Here is a 16,850-nt window from a genome sequence, read left to right as displayed (position 1 = left end):
AATGGAGCGCAACATTCTCGATTTCAGTTTTACTGTGGTTGTTCAGTGTTATCTGCTTGTGTGGTCTGGCTAATGTATTCGATGATTTTTCTGAATATTTTAGCGGTAATCATCAGCGGTATATTTTGTATTTCGTTTATCTTTTTTGTAGGACGTTAGACACAAGGTCATGAGTGGTTTTGAAAAGACAGCACACTGGGATAAACGTATTCTCGCCTACAAAAATATCTGAGCAGCCTCATCGGAATTCCCATAGCAGGGGTTTAAGGCAATAAACTAATTCGTTCTTATAGAGAAGATAAGTCTTGAGAAGGTGGACATCGTTGGACTGGACAAAACTATATTTCCTCTTACCTATTTTCTTGTCGTGTTTTTTCATGTCTCATATTCCTTTTAACTTTCCATAAGAAAAGTTCGTTATAAAAAGTTCGTTATAAAAAGTTCGTTATAAAAAGTTCGTTATTTTTACTTTATTTCCGTTTCCGCACGAAATAATCACACTGTCGCATTGGTTCCCGTTAGATCACCGATGTTAAGCGACGTATAGACTGGTCAGTACTAAAATGGATGACCATTTGAAATTATCATGTCCTGTGCCTTCTTTCCGCTTATCTCGGCATTGTTTCCAGTTGTCATGGACTTCTCTTTGTCATTGGAATTAGGCAGTGCCAACTCAGGGGGTGTGTAGTGTAGAATTGCAGAACACTTGTTTCACAATTGCATGTGCAGTTACCCTAGCAGGGGGCATCCATTGTCTCTCAAGGGTGATCGAAGTCCATGAGATTTTTGCTTCCGCGATTTGATCGATTAGGACAGCAAAATCGATTGTCAGATGCTTCCTTTGTTATTACACCTAGTTAATTAATTTTTGTTTCCCTAGGGTTTTTCTTATATGTTAATGACACAAAATACATGTTAAAGTCATGTTTTGAATTAATTTGATTCCAAAAAGTGATAGTTAAAAATAAAGCAAGACCGAAATAAAAGTAAAATAACATCCGGGTAACTGCGGGTATCTACAACTAGCAATTTATATAATGTGATTATGTGTATGCAGTTACTGGCTGATTATGCCAATTCCAAATGTCACGAGAGTGAGCGTGATGAAAAAGAATATATAAACGGAAGAATAAGATAATCCCTTTTGATCTTATGATAATATTTAATCGGATTAAGCCTAGCAAATGTGAGACCGGCCAGTCCGTTTGTAAAACTGCTCAAATGGAAAAGCATTTTAAAAAACGCCATTCATAGTTTGTGGGCGGCATGATAGATTTTTTAAATGATCGCGATATTTTTCATTGCCACCCTTAGCTTGCAAAAAATATGCAACCATAAAAATAAATCTTCTGGCCTATTTTTGTTGGTACTGATTTCTAATACGATGCATATTTTTACTCATTTGAAAAAAGAAAAAAGAAAACGATTTGAATGCATGAATATACGGGGAGCTTTACCAGTTTCGTTTGGATCAACGGATTTATTGAAATAGGGGCAAAAATAGGGGAGATGTTTTTGGGCGCGTGCGTAACTATCTTTAAAATAGACACAATTATGCAGCGCGTGCAATTAAGGCATAAATGTAAAGCAGGGGTAGCAATAAAGACATTAAAATGGGAAGAGGGGAAAAAAGAAATGAAAAGAGAATAAAACATAAAATGAAACATGAAATGAATAGTACTTTAACGGGGATCGGAGTTCTTATGTAATGGGGAGGTATATTGCATTTTTGAGTGCAAGATATTCTTCCCTTTTTTATTGGTGCTGATTTCAGATATATAGTTTTACTCACCACTCGTTGTTGTCGTATCATCCCTATTTAGCAACACAATGAACTCTCCCGGTAAGTATATAAAAGAAAAGAAAAATGAGGATCGTTGTTTATTTCAACAGAAATATTCTGGACTCAAATTTAACGTCATGCAAACTTTTAATTCTTCTGATGTTTATTAATCGAGGTATATATTTTAAATTTTGAAATATTACTAAAAAATAAAATAAAGCTTTTAAGAAACAAACTTTGATATCTTTATGCGTAGTTTCTACCAAATTAACTATTTAAAACGTCTTATTTAAATAGAGCTTAGAACATTAACTTAACTAAATAATTATAGCTTGGGTGTGACGTCATAAATTTTCAGTTTTTTACAAAGCCGATATTGTTCCAAAATCTATTTGAAATGAAAAAGGCCATGACTATATAAAAGCCCAAAGTAATTCTCAGTTATATTTTTGAATGTGTTACCCGCATTGATGTGCGAATCTTCAACTTCTAGAAGAGTGTAGCTTTTCAGCTGAATTTTACCAAGTACGTTATCCATTATGCCACAGGTCCGCAAGATGAGAACAGTAGTCCGAATAATCCAAGAAATGTCAGCTTTCTTTTATTTCCATAAAACCTCATATTTTCTCGCGTTCTGTATTTCTATGCTTCTAATCTCACTTAACCATCACCAAACCTATCCTATGCCCGTGCGTTGTCTTCACATACAAATGTCACGTTAATCGCATGCATAGGGAGGGTGCACGTTAACAGCGCTTTTTCATATTTCCCCGCCTAAATAAATGAAAAAATAACATTGTTGACTTTTTCGGATCGAAAAAAAGAAGCTTTCATTTCTTGATTTGCACGATGTCTGGCTGTAACGGTTCCAGCTTAGTTGATCGACCTTAGCGTAACTTGCAACTAGAACGACCCCTTCTGACCAAATGAACATGGCTGCATGTCTGTTTGGTCACGAAACTTTTTGTTACAATTAACAGCACATGTAGTGACAGCTTTAATGTTCAATTGAAATTACATCAGGGTTCTTTACTGGGTCCATTGCTTTTCATTTGTCTTAGAATCGTTGTTCAGAGAGTTTTGTATGAATTATCCAGAAGATATGTTTTATGCTGATGATTTAGTTATGGCCTCTTCCCATTCTTGAGAGACAATAAATACCCCTGTAAGGGAAGATGCGCGTGAAGCAAGTGATGCGCAATCTCAACCACACCTTTCCTGAATCGGCATTGCTTGACTCCATTGACAAGGAGAAATTAAAGACAATGCCAGGATACGCTAAGAGCACATACAGCATCTGGTATTCCCAAATTATTATTATTATTATTATTATTATTATTAGTGTACAGTAGAAATTGGGCAATATAGTAATTGTTAGTAATGGAAATTCGGTAAATTTGTTAACTTGTATAGAATGGCTCATCAAGAACTTGTTTACGTTAGACTTGAAGACAACCATATTGTAGTCAGCTGTAAAGCAGGAAAACGGAAGACAATTCCATAGACGTGCAGTTCTAAGAAAGAAACTTTGTTCATGGAATCTACGTTTAGGTTTAGGCACAGATAAATAGTGGGGGAAATTGTTGATAGCCTTTTCTGCTATTATTATTATTATTATTATTATTATTATTATTATTATTAATATTATTATTATTATTATTATTATTATTATTATTATTATTATTTACTCACTAGTAGTAGTCACACAAGTCGTCATCAGAGATTTCTCTTTGAGAACAATTTGTAACGTTCTCAAGAGTTTGAGTGACAATAAGTCCCCTCAGATTTCCAGTACTCGCCACCTTATTCGATAACCATTGCAGTTGAATTTGCGTTATCGCAGCAACCACTTAACATTGATTTATCGTTGGAAGCGACCGTTCGTCTTCACTGGGATTTGGATGACAATAAGTCTCATCAAGGTCCCAGTCCTCTTTGCACTTATCTAGCGAAGGTCTGCCTGGTGCTTTCTCTCCTCGGTCCTTCCATCCTCTTTGACCATCACTTAATAGAAAAAAAAAAGAAAGCAAGATCGCAGGGGGTAACTTACAATTATAAAGTTATTATTATTATTATTATTATTATTATTATTATTATTATTATTATTATTATTATTATTATTATTTACTCACGCGGCGTTATCGGTGCTCGATCACTGGCAACAAATGATAATCGTGGAAGCTTTCAAGTCTCACCAGATTTCTAACACTCTCCGCCTCTTTCGATAAACATGTTAAGTCATTTTGCGATATCGCAACAGCCGTTAAACACTGATCTCTTGCTAGCAACGACTGCTGGATTATTATAGAATTTGCATTCTTCAGTGCCCTTTTATAACCTTTAATTGTGAGCGGTTCTAATTGGTACTTTTCCTCCATCAATCTTTTCAATCTTAAACGTAACTATGTATGGTATCAGCCTACACTGGTGTTATTACATATATGTTTGTGCATATGTTTCTGATTGGCAGGGACTATCGGTTTTTGTCAATTTTATCCCTTGGGCTCGTATAATGTTTTATATATATATATATATATATATATATATATATATATATATATATATATATATTAGCTCTATTCAAGGTTCTACTTACTTGTGATGGACCGGTGTTACATTACCCCACGCGAACAGCTTTTTTTTCAAAACCCGCTTCCTCTTTTCCTATGAATCCCCGAGACGTGAAGTTCGGCTACTGCTATATCCGCTGACAACACGGAAAGACACGTGCTTTGGTTTTATCGACACTATTCGTGTTGGAATGTCTGCTTTCAAAATCTAGCAGAAACAAACTCAGAGAACGAGAAAACAAGAATTTTAAAAGAACAACTGCAGATACATATTTTTTGCAAACATTTTTCTCCTTTTCTTTTCCTTCTTCGAAATACAAGCGTTTATTTATCTGTTTTGAGTTCTTTTTCATACTACAAAGCGTACCGTATCGAAGCGGAACTCAGAAGTGGACCATATTGAAGCGGCACTCACCGAATGAGTTTAATTGGCTTCCTTCGAAAGAGGAAGTTTCATGGGAAAATCAACTTCACAGGCGATTCCCACTCGCTTGTACATCCCCGTCAGAATAGATGACTTGTCAAGTTTTTTGCAGTTCTTTCAGGGAGATATCAACATCTTACGTACAGTTCCTGCTATTCTCAAATGGTCTCCAATCTGGTACTGACCCGCTTCAACGTTACTTAACTTCGGTGATCAAACGAGAATAACTGCGTTAAGGTGATTATGTTATATATATACATATATATCATATCTAAATTAGGAAAACCCCAATACACTTTTACGTTACACGCCTCCCAAATTAAAGTGCGCCAAGGTTGGCATCAAACACCCTTGGAATGGCGGATATAATAAAACCAAGAATTATATTTATTACGCTTAAACAGCACCTGAACACCCCTTCACGTTTATTGAATAGTACTTGATTACAAAAGTGTTTCCAAATGACAAGTTACGATATGTGGCGAGTTAATCAAGCATGATTTCTACCAACGATAAAAATCAAAGGCCATGATTTCTTACATTTTTCCCCCGCTTCATTAGAATTTGTTTTCCCGCTCTCCAACGGAAGGAAGTTTTCACAGAAAACTTATGAATATAAATGAAAATCGTTCCAAACCCTCAAAAAGTAACAACCCTGTGTGAAATTAACCAAATCTATAAGACAATAGCTTGGACAACTAATATCAGGGTTTTTTTTTGTTTTTGTTTTTCTTGAGACACCTGTGTCGCGATGCACCTCGACTCACAACGTCGACAACGCCAATGCTACAACACTGATATGCTGCATGCCGAAATTCTTTTAGGCCTACTGCTATATCTCCAGTGAATTCAACCATCCAGAAGTTAAACACACACATACATACAAACACATACACAAACAACAGAACTTTTAAACGAATTTCCTGGCGCCTTTTTCTACTTCTTATTCAAGAACTTTAGAACTTAATTGCTTCGAGGAGTGAGGAAAGAAAATTCCAACAAAACGATAGAAAGAGTGTAGCTATTAGAGCCATTTGTTTTTTTAGCGTTCGTATCAATCACTTCACGATTAAGTCGCCACAGATATCCTTTTTCTAAGAGTTGTTATTTACACAAACCATTTCTCGGTTTCTTCCATTGTTTTATTTGGCGAAAGCGGCATTTGTCTCTCGTGTGTTGGTTTGGCTTCGAGTTTCTAAACCTGATCTTGAACAAGGTCTTGTGTTGCGATGACTAAGAATAGCATTTCCTTTTTTGTAATTGATGATTCCTGTCATGCGATAAATGATTCGTTTGCTTGACTTTCGATGTGTTTTTTTTTAAATATGTTAAAAAAAATGAAGAGTTGACAAACCTCTCATAGTAAATCTATTCGTGTTCTTTGTAATACTAAAAGATTTAAGTGACAAATAGAAATCTACGTGATTTCCTAAAAGCATTTTTGAAAGTTATTCTCTAATCCCACGCGATTATGTTGACACGCAATCCAGCTTTGAAGATGTTAAGTAAATATCTATCTATCTATCTATCTATCTATCTATCTATCTCTTCACCTCTGTCATTGTCTCTCTTTGTCTCTCTTTTTCTTTCTTTCTCTCTATTTCCCTGCATTTTTCTCTCTCTTTCTCTGCCCTTTTCTCTATCTCTCTCTTTCTCGTTCTCTTTGTTCTTCTCGCATTATTTATTCCTTTCTCTCTCTCTCTCTCTCTCTCTCTCTCTATATATATATATATATATATATATATATATATATATATATGCTTCTCTTTCTCTGTCCTTGTCTCTCTTTATTCCCCCCCTCTCTCTCTCTCTCTCTCTCTCTCTCTCTCTCTCTCTGCTTCTCTTTCTCTGTCCTTCTCTGTCTTTATCTCTCTCTCTCACTCTCCGTTGATGCAATGTAAAGCAAAGCCCTAAAGCAAGATAAAACACAACTTTTATAGTATAAAATTTAACGTGAAATTTCAAAGTCGTCCACAACCGTACAAAGTTATAGCCTGTTGGTTTAGAATGAGTGCTTTGAACCAAACTTCGAGAGTAATTTATTTTTTTATTTAGGATTTTTGGCACTAACATCGTGACGTCATACACAATTAATGCAGTGCTTTATTTCATATCATTTCATTATAGTTTATCCAATACTTAAACATTGACAATTATAAAATATAAAAAAAGAATAAAAATATGGGTTAGAGGCTGGGAAGAGGACTATACATGTCTCTTCATGTATCAGCCAATGGAACTATTAATGGATTGATCAGCTTTGGGCTTTTTACTTGAATTCTTAAATTGATGTGAGTCTGTGACGATTTAATATTTGCAGATGAAGTGATGTCATTTTGTACTAGCTATTATGGCGACGTTCTCTTACATTTGAAACTGTTGTGGTAAAGTAAAGGTCCGGAAGAAAGATACGACACAATATTTTATATAAACAAGTTATATTGAAAAAGAAAGACTAATACAACAGATGAAGAGGTTGGTTAAACATCAGTCTGATTTCCAAGTGAACATAACGCCGAGAGACGTATTTTCTCGGTCTTTATAGTATGTGGACGAGTTCGTTTTAATCTGTAAGGTGGGTATCATAGCAGAAACAATAACGGCATTAGTATAATAGCAAATCAAATTTATTTAACAAAATATAACAAAGTGCAACAAATCATGTAAAGAAACAAGCAGACGTTATTTACATTCACAATCTTTAAACATGGATTTGGTAATTATCGACATGAATTCCGCTGATATATTGTTCTACTGAGCATAAACATGGGCAGAGAATCTGCTTTCTCGCTATTGAGCAAAAAACGGCGGATGTACGTCTTTGGTGGTTTCGCGCTGAATTAACAACTCATTAATAATTTAAATTCCAGTTGTTGATGCTGTACGTCAGAATCAAGTCCCCTCGCATCGTTAGTTGCTTAAATTATATATATTATATTTGTTGTCTGGAGTCGCTTTTTGTAGGAAAGCGTGAAGAGTTGTCTCTCTATTCTGGAAGTCGACATTGAAGTCACTCTAAGCGTACGAATCCTTTATGTAGAGTGTTTTAAGGATTTATCACTTGAATAGCAGATACAATGATGGGCTGTGCCAGAAATATGTATAAGGGATGGAAACATGTCTTCTGTTGGGCTGAGAAATGATTTTCGGATCAGATACTAAATCCACTCTGCTTTGTTCGCCATCTCAATACGATGGCGCGTGTGTTTGAAGGAATTGTCTACTACTATACAAAGGTCTTTCGAAATTGTAAGCAATCATACGAAGGTCTCTAGAAGTTGTTCACAACCGTACAAAGTTATAGCCCGTTGGTGTAAAGTGAGTGCTTTAAACCAAACTTCGAGATTAACTCGTCCCGATTAATATCTTACTTGCTATCAAGCAGATGTCATAATATTTAGTTCATTGCACCTTTTCATAACCAAGGTCCATACAAAATTACAGCTATATCGACCGAGTAGTTTCTAAACAAAGGTAGAATGAACTGGCAAACAGACAAATATCAATATAAAATATATACATATGTGTATATATATATGTTGGTTGGTTGGTTGGTTGGTTGGTTTTGTTTTACGGCATACAATTTTTGTTGTTTTCAAGTCGGTTTCTATTTAACCCATAGTTGGGGCCCTAACAGGTACTACCACTCCAGGTCAGAGTGGACCTGGGAGAAATGGCAATTAAAGGGTGGCTCCACACTCCCCCAAAGCCCGCAAGCTGGGGCCTCACCGCTGGATATAGTTTAAGGTCATATCCAGGAGCAGTATATATGTGTGTGTTAATATATATACATGTGTGTGTGTATTTATATATTTATATGTATCTACATATATATATATATATATATATATATATTCTAGCATGCAGTCCGACATTGCCCGGTCGAAAAATACGCTTAAATATGATATTTTGATTAATGCAAATTTCATATTTATTATAATATTATATTGGACCCAATATATAGTAATGAATTAAAAGAAAAATTTAATGACTCGTGTGCCACCACCGATAATCGAAACCAAAACGTTTAGCTTACTTTTTCCTTTGACATTAATGGCTAAACTATGAAGACATGTATGCTGCAAGGCTAAAATTAAAATATGAACCAATAGCTATTACATTACGCGTGCATAGTCGTAATGCCGTCGTTCGAGCTTCACCTCCAAATTCCATTTTTTAATTTTCACACTTTTGAACCGATCTTCCCCGACTAAAACCCAAATATAAAGTTTCGCATGGGTTTGAATACCCTCTAAATTAAGTTTCATGTGTGTAGACCAAAAACTGACAGAGAAGTTTGGTAGGCAAAATTTTGTTAAACAAATATATATATACGCATACCTAAATATACATAGAGAGAGGTTTGTGTTTACTATAATTTTGTTACGCAAATATTACGCAAGTATAAATTACTGTGAGTCCAGAATGAGTTTACAAATTGTTTCAACTAGAGGAAAATCCTCAAAGAGAGGAAAAATCCAACTAGCATCATCAGAATTCATAGATGGACACGCACACACACACACACACACACATACACACGGGCACTTATTTATATATGATATATATGTACATACATATATATGCTAATGCTAGAACTTTTACACTGTATGTGCTACACAATTATGTCCAATGTAGAAAATATGCATGAATGGAACAGTGTAATAGTTAAAGGAAACTTTGTAAACTCATTCTGGACTCACATTAATAAATTTCCTATATACTGCTCTGACTACACATTGAGCACTTTAGTCCGGTTTTTTTTGTTTTTTTTTTCACCATTGGTAAATAAATATATATATATATATATATATATATATATATATATATATATATATATATATATATATATAGGGAGAGATGTATATATTTAGTTGTTCGAAAAATAATGACAAATTTCGTGTATTCATGATTCTCACGGTTATTTATACAGACAGACGTTATTGAAGTACTAACATCAAGTGCTTAAACATTTCGTTTTCATGTGAGCTTTATTCAAGAAATAAATTATCAACAGCGTAGGAGGACCGCCCTTGCATTCTTCACCTTTAAGTCTCTTAATGGCTTTACAAAATTTCTGAAAATAACGTAATGTCCTCAATCACTTCTAGATGCATATTCTGTAAAGCATTATGGCCGAATTTTTAATTTCTTTTTCATCTTCTTGATTAAAAAACTTGGAAAACATATTTTGAAAGAAATGAATATAAACGTTAAACAGTAAACCGCACCTAATTCAAATAATGTATAAAACACCGTAAAAATGCAACTTTCTTCAAATGTGTCGGCATCACCAAAGTTAAGCGACGTTGACCCTGATCAATGCCAGATGTTCAACATCTTGCAAGAACTGTAAACCTATGTCGTCATCTCTTCTGACTTGAGTATACATGAGACTAGGAACCTCTAGTGAATTTCATATTCCTTTGGAAGTTCCTCTTTTGGAGGAAGTCTGCTGAATCTACCTTATGTAAATACGGTTTTGTTTCGGTTTTCGTTATGTCTGCATATATATTTATATTTTTGTACTGGATTCACTTAATCATTATGAGTTTGGAGACACGGATACTATGCGTTTAGTTTAGAAAAGTTAAAAATTACGCGGCTTGAAACTATTAATGTATATTTGTGCATTGGCAAAAGTAACAGGTTTAGTCGACTTACTTCTGCGAGGTTCAATTATCTTTTTTAATTTTGACTTCCTCTCAGCTATTTTACCGGCTAAAAATCAACCTGAATTTGTTCCACAGGTTCTCTATATATCAAGTTTCAAATCTGTAGACCAAATCAAATCCTCTATATATCAAGTTCTAAGTCTGTAGACCAAGAATTAAAATAGGAGTTTGGTAGAAACTTTTTCGCACGCACGCACACACACACACACATACACACGGGCACTTATTTATATATGATATATATGTACATACATATATATGCTAATGCTATAACTTTTACACTGTATGCATGAATGGAACAGTGTAATAGTTAAAGGAAACTATTCATCCAATAAGAAACCATAAATAATAAATAATTAATTATTAATTTTTCAAAGGAATATACAAATTAGTAAGCTATTATGAAGTTGCTTGCATACCTGTAACTTAGTATATTAAGAAGTGCGTTGTAATAATTTTGATAGAAAACCTAAGCTTTTAATACCAATTATTGGAATAAAAACAACTCAAATTATATGCGCACAGATAACATATATATATATATATATATATATATATATATATATATATATATATATATAATGTATGTGTATATAATGTATGTGTATATAATGTATGTGTATATAAGTTTAGTTGTAATTTTCTTTCCTTAAGTCGTGACTGATTCTGCTTTTCATTTCTTTTCCATTATTTTAGGGGGGGGGGTATTCCTGTTCCCCGAAGTCTCCTTATATGTCCGAATTACTCTTTCTCTTTTATCAAGTTCCGATCTCCTTGATAACTTACGTGGAAATAACCTCCATCTGTCTTAATCGTCTTCTGGTGAAGTGGACAGTTCTCCTAATCAATAAAGACCAACCTTTTTTATTAGTCTAAAACTGAAGGAGAAGAAATAAAAAAAAACGGAATCTCTGCCAATTCTATGACGTCATGGCCTCTCACCTTTCCGACGTCACGAAGTTCCGTGTGAGATTTGCTGCGAGAAAATGAGAAAATCAAAACAACATCCATTACTTGTCTTTTTTCATTTAGATCGCGAGAAACGACAACCATTGTCTATATAAAGAGCAACGTTTCTTTTACTTATTACGAGGTTTCAATCTCAGCTTGTAAAACCCTCTAAAGGAAGTCTCTATAAACTGGCTAAAAAGAGGATCGCTCTACTATGACCAGAAAAATGTTATGATGATTGCCCAAGATCAATGCTTTCAAGAAGATGAGTGTTCTCCGCAATAACAAGTACAGATTTTGCCACACAGGAGTAGAGAGTCTGAGCCACTTAACACACAGCTGTTTTTGTTTGTTTGTTTATTTGTTTGTTTTGTTTGTGGGCGGCTACAATACGATGCGACACAATGGAGTATTTACATATCTCCACTTAATCATCTGTAAAAAGTTGAATATGGAATGCAGCAGAAACTTCTGTGAACATTTACCAAAAACAAACGTTGGAAATAAATCGTACACCAGTTCTGAATTTTTTTAGAGGGAGAGAATAAACAGTCGATTGGAGTTATAGATAGTAGAAAGTTGGACCAATTAGTTTTGAAACCAGAAGTGGCAGAGAAAAGATGTGTTGACGGAAACGCAAGAAAGCTTAAGTCAGCAATGCAAGGGATTACGTGGGTTCACTTGTAGACGAAATAAAGAGATTCTTGCCAGAAAAACAGATGTGTTTTCTTCTTTAATGCTCTTTAAAGCTCATCGACCAGTGACGGGAAGAACCGCATCCAAGAAGACCAAGATAACAAAAAAATTATGGTGAACTTTTAACACGTATATATGCACACACACACACACACACACAGTTAAGAACTACTAAGATAGATACCCAACTTAAGGGTTCTTTATGGGGCTCTATTGCATCTATACACACTCGACTGGAAAAATACGAAAATACGGCGAAAAAAAAACCAAAAACAACTCCAAGAAACTATCTACAAAGCCAGTAACTTTTCTCCTTTCTTTCCAAGATGGCAACCAACACGCCTGACGAAGGTCGGAGGCTACATGACCGAAACGTTGGACAAATAAAACTTAAGATGAGAACAATAGCCGGATTAAAACAAGTAATACAAATTATTCACCTTCGCTAAAGCTATGCAATTCGTACGGCTACATATCTAGAAAACGAAGCTATTAAACCTGGCACAGTGATATGAGGTAAGGAGGGAAAGCAGTAACCTTAGTAGAAGTTAGTGTCTCCAATGATGAGAGGGAAAAGATAACGAAATATCAAGGTCTTATGTATGACATAAAAAGAAACTGGAATCTTAGGAAGATCTCCATTATTTCAGTAACTATAAAAGCAAACGAATTTCAAAAAGCACCTGGAATATATCTCCGGCAAACAAAGTGCAAGAGGGATACAAACAATTGGACTGAACGGGTCAGTTAGAATCTTTAAAAAAATATCTCGGTTGGAATGTCAGAGATCGCGGGTGAATATCTGGCATCTGATAGGATACTCCATCCCATCTAAAATAAAATGTTAAGAATTTAAAAAAAAATCTCTGTTACACCGAAACTATTTGTCTGTAAGTTACTACTATATGTATAATAAATTAGTGGAACCAATGCACCAAGAGAATCATGCTCTAACCTCTGACTTCCATATAATTGATCGAATTTTTAATAATCTTTAAGTATCATACCACAAGGACCGTGGCATAGTATCTAAAGTACTTGATAAAATTCAGTTGTAAGTTCACTTTTCTAGAGGTTGAAGGTTTAATCCTCAGTGCGGTCGACACTCTAAATTACAACTGCGAATTACTTAGAATTTCTGGTTATGGTTGATCGAACATGCTACTTCAGTGGATTAAATCAAGAGTTTCGGTCCAATTTCCGAATCCAACAAGATACACCGGAAGAAGGTCGGAGGTTATATCAACCGAAATGATTTGCGAATAACACTCAAGATGAGAACAGTAGTCCGAATAATCTAAATGTAGATTATTAATTCTCATCTCTAAACTTCAGAAACATATCAGCTTACTTTTCTAATTACGCGAAGATATCATTAGGAATAATACTTCAAATTTGCTACAAAATACTGCATACTGTTAGCATGTTTGTGCATAAAGGCAATTATTTATAAAGCCTTACAACGCTAACAATCCTCGCTTTTGCACATTTAGAATGTTGAGAACCTGTATTTAATTATGAAATAAGAAGAACCTTTAAGAGTTTACTTTATTATTTCAAAAAAAAAAGAACTTGGGAATACTAGGTGCTGTATGAATTCTGATAAGCAGGTATATATATTACCTCAAGAAGAACACTCCTGCCTTACATATTTCCAGATCACCCTTAGGCAAGGTATAGTGCCTATCAATATCTCTAACATTCTGGAGAGTTACCATACAATGGATAAATGGAAGTTCTCAGCTGCAGTGGGCATAATGCATCTAAGAGAAACTCTGTTCAAAAACCAAATCGAACAGAGCTTGTTGGCCTTGTACGACAATCTTCTAGCGATGGTGTCACAAACAAAACACTCGCTTTCAATTTGTCATCATCCAATACGGAAGTAGTAAGGCTCTAAAAACTGTCATGAGAATGGTTATATCAAAAGCAAAATAACTAATATTTATAGTTTACAACAGTTAACTGAAGAGATAGCAAACTTCCCTCAAAAATAAGCAATTATCATGTATATTTGTCGAACTAAACGTAAAAAAAACTACTAAACAAACATCTATAAAGTTGGTATATTCTTGATCAGCGTTTCCCTCTAAAATTAAAAAGAATATATATCCATCCTTTGTGTTAAGTGTTAAGTTAGAGAATCGTTTTTTTCAAGCCATTTCCAATATTATCTATAAAGGAGTTATGGGTTAGATTATTATTAAAGTTTTAAAAAGGATAAGTGGAGTCATTATCAGAATTTTGAGGAAGATCGATGGAGAGAAAAAAAATAGACACAAAAAATAGTCAAAAGACTATTCGACTAAGGAAAAAAAAAAAAAAAAACTCGAGATACCTTTCGTCCGACACTTGTCAAGAGATTACGTCGGCAGCGATTAAAAAAATACGCATAATTGAAAAGAGGGGTGACCCCCCCCCCCCCAAAAAAAAAAAAATTATAAAACTACACGGGGTGAATTAAATGAATGAATAACCCGTGATATATCGTCTATATTTCAGAACCTACGACGAAATATAAAAAAAATCAAAATAAGTTATCTTGACAAAACAAGAAATAATGACGCAATGTAGGCATTTTTTTTTTTTTTTTTTTTTTTTTTTTTTTGTAAATCAGAGCTCTTTAAACAGATCTATATATATACAGGTTTATATTATCATTTTTTTTTTCAGACGAAAGAAATAAGCTAGGCTGGGAGATTTAATGAGAGAGAGGGGGAAGATATAAAGATAGAGAGACGGATAGAAGGAGTTGGAGAGAACTATTGCCCCGGACAGTGCCGTTTTAAAATAGAGGTAAACTACTTACATTATTATTTTCAATAGAGAGGAATGAGCTGGGTGGGGGTTAAGTAAGAATAGAAAAAAAAATGGGAAAAACTGGGAAAAGGAAAAAGAAAAGGAGAGATGAGTTGGGAGAGGTTGAGAGGAAGAAGTTTTAATACAGGAATGTTTCACATTTATAACCATTTGTATTGTTTGTGTGGTTCCGAGAAACACCGGGTAGTCCTACTAGTAATACATAAATAATTTTTTTTAAAAGCAAACCAGTATTAACAGTTGAACGTTCGTATTACTTCATGACTAATGAACTGAATTCTCATAAATTAGTTTTAAATGAGTATTAAATTGGAAAAAATAATGAAGTTGACATGAAGAAATGACATGTCCTGCCTTGATAGAGTTCAAAATAGCCTCGTAGGAGATGTCCTTTTCTCCTCCCCGCAACCTCTATCTCACAGAAGAGATGTTGCGAGTTTGTCTCTGCTGTATTGTTGTTTTCAGGAAAGTGTTCGACTGAGCTTAAATCTATAGCCCCCCTCGCCAAACTTTCACAAGAAACACTCGTCTATCAATAATTCCCCTACTCTTTATCTGTGCCTAAGCCCAAACGTAGATTCCATGAACAAAGTTTCTTTCTTAGAACTGCACGCCTGTGGGATTGTTTTCCGTTTTCTTGCTTTCCAGCTGACTACAATATGGTTGTCTTCAAGTCTAACATAAACAAGTTCTTGATGAGCCATTCCACTTACTAAAAAATTTATCGAATTCCCATTACTAACGATTACTATATTGTTCAATTTCTACTGTACACTATTAAACCCTTATCCTCGAGTGGCCTCTTGACCTTGATAAGTGGCGATGCCTATGTAAAAAAAATGAAGGAAGAACTAAATATCTATTTGTACTTTTGTATGTTGTGCTTCCAACAATCAGAGACTTCTTTATAAGTTTAACTCTTTAAATCAATCAGTCAACAAAGTTTATTTTTTATTGTTTTAGTATTAACGATAGGAAGATTTCAATATTTCCCTCGATTCTGATACAATCACCGATTCCGTTCTTAATTTCAAATCCGATAAATAAATAAATAAATATATATATATATATATATATATATATATATATATATATATATATATATATATATATATATATATATATATATATATATATATAGATAGATAGATAGATAGATATGAGAGAGGAGGGAGAAAGATTTATGTATATAACTTTTATTAGTATTAGAATGTTTTATATAAAATGCTATCGAACCCTTTGTCTGTCTGCTATCTTGATTCGGTTCTATTCTGCTTTTAGAAATTGATTTTCATGTAAATGCGTATGCGCTCGCGTGTGTCTACTTATTTTGATGGGTGTTTGACTGTTGACACCGAATCCTTTCCGTGTGTATAATGAAACTCTGTATTTACTTAACGAGAAATAAATTAGAAATGATGTTTCGATAGTATACGCAGCACATTTTTCCCTTCATAATGGATTCATCAGATCGATAGCCAACGTGATAACTCGTGAACAAATTATTCGCTATTGCCGACAGAACGCTCTTATTGATCACCCTTGGCCAGGTAAAGAACATTTAACAACGGTTCCTGTCATGGAATGTTTTGTCAACTCACCTAAATGGTCAATTCGATTCTCGATTGTTGTCTCACGATTAACACCCGAAATTACACAGCGGTCGGTACAATAACAATCTATTCAAATTGCTACCGAGAGAATGACCAATAAATCAAATCCAATATAAATCATGACCTTGTGTCAACAGCAGTCTTTACTGAACACTGAAGCTTCTGAAATTAAGACGATATTTGTTACTTATTTAATCACATCATTTTTTAAAAGTCCGATTTCTGAGGTGTATGCTCAATAAGTCATACAGTATTCCTATCCCTCGTCTATTCCTATAACAAACGTACGGTTTATTTCATTTGACATTTTACTCAGCA

The 16,850-nt window shown here is 34.3% G+C and overlaps 1 protein-coding gene across 5 annotated transcripts in view; it reads left to right on the top strand.

Annotated features, from left to right (window-relative positions):
- Positions 1-16,850, top strand: part of LOC145246815 (uncharacterized) — a 394,355-nt gene that overhangs the window by 333,673 nt on the left and 43,832 nt on the right. Inside the window, exon 4 of one of the 5 annotated variants that reach the window (XM_080108638.1) lies at positions 14,773-14,895. The exons of the other annotated variants lie outside the window; for them this stretch is intronic. The gene's annotated coding sequence lies outside the window, so the exon portion shown is untranslated. The remainder of the gene's footprint in view (positions 1-14,772; positions 14,896-16,850) is intronic. 5 annotated transcript variants of the gene reach the window in all.

This window comes from Euprymna scolopes, chromosome 24 (assembly GCF_053919585.1).
Source record: "Euprymna scolopes isolate OS-2025 chromosome 24, ASM5391958v1, whole genome shotgun sequence".
Lineage (NCBI taxonomy): Eukaryota > Metazoa > Mollusca > Cephalopoda > Sepiida > Sepiolidae > Euprymna > Euprymna scolopes.
Note: the sequence above shows the minus strand (reverse complement) of the source record. Positions and strands in the feature narration are given on the sequence as shown.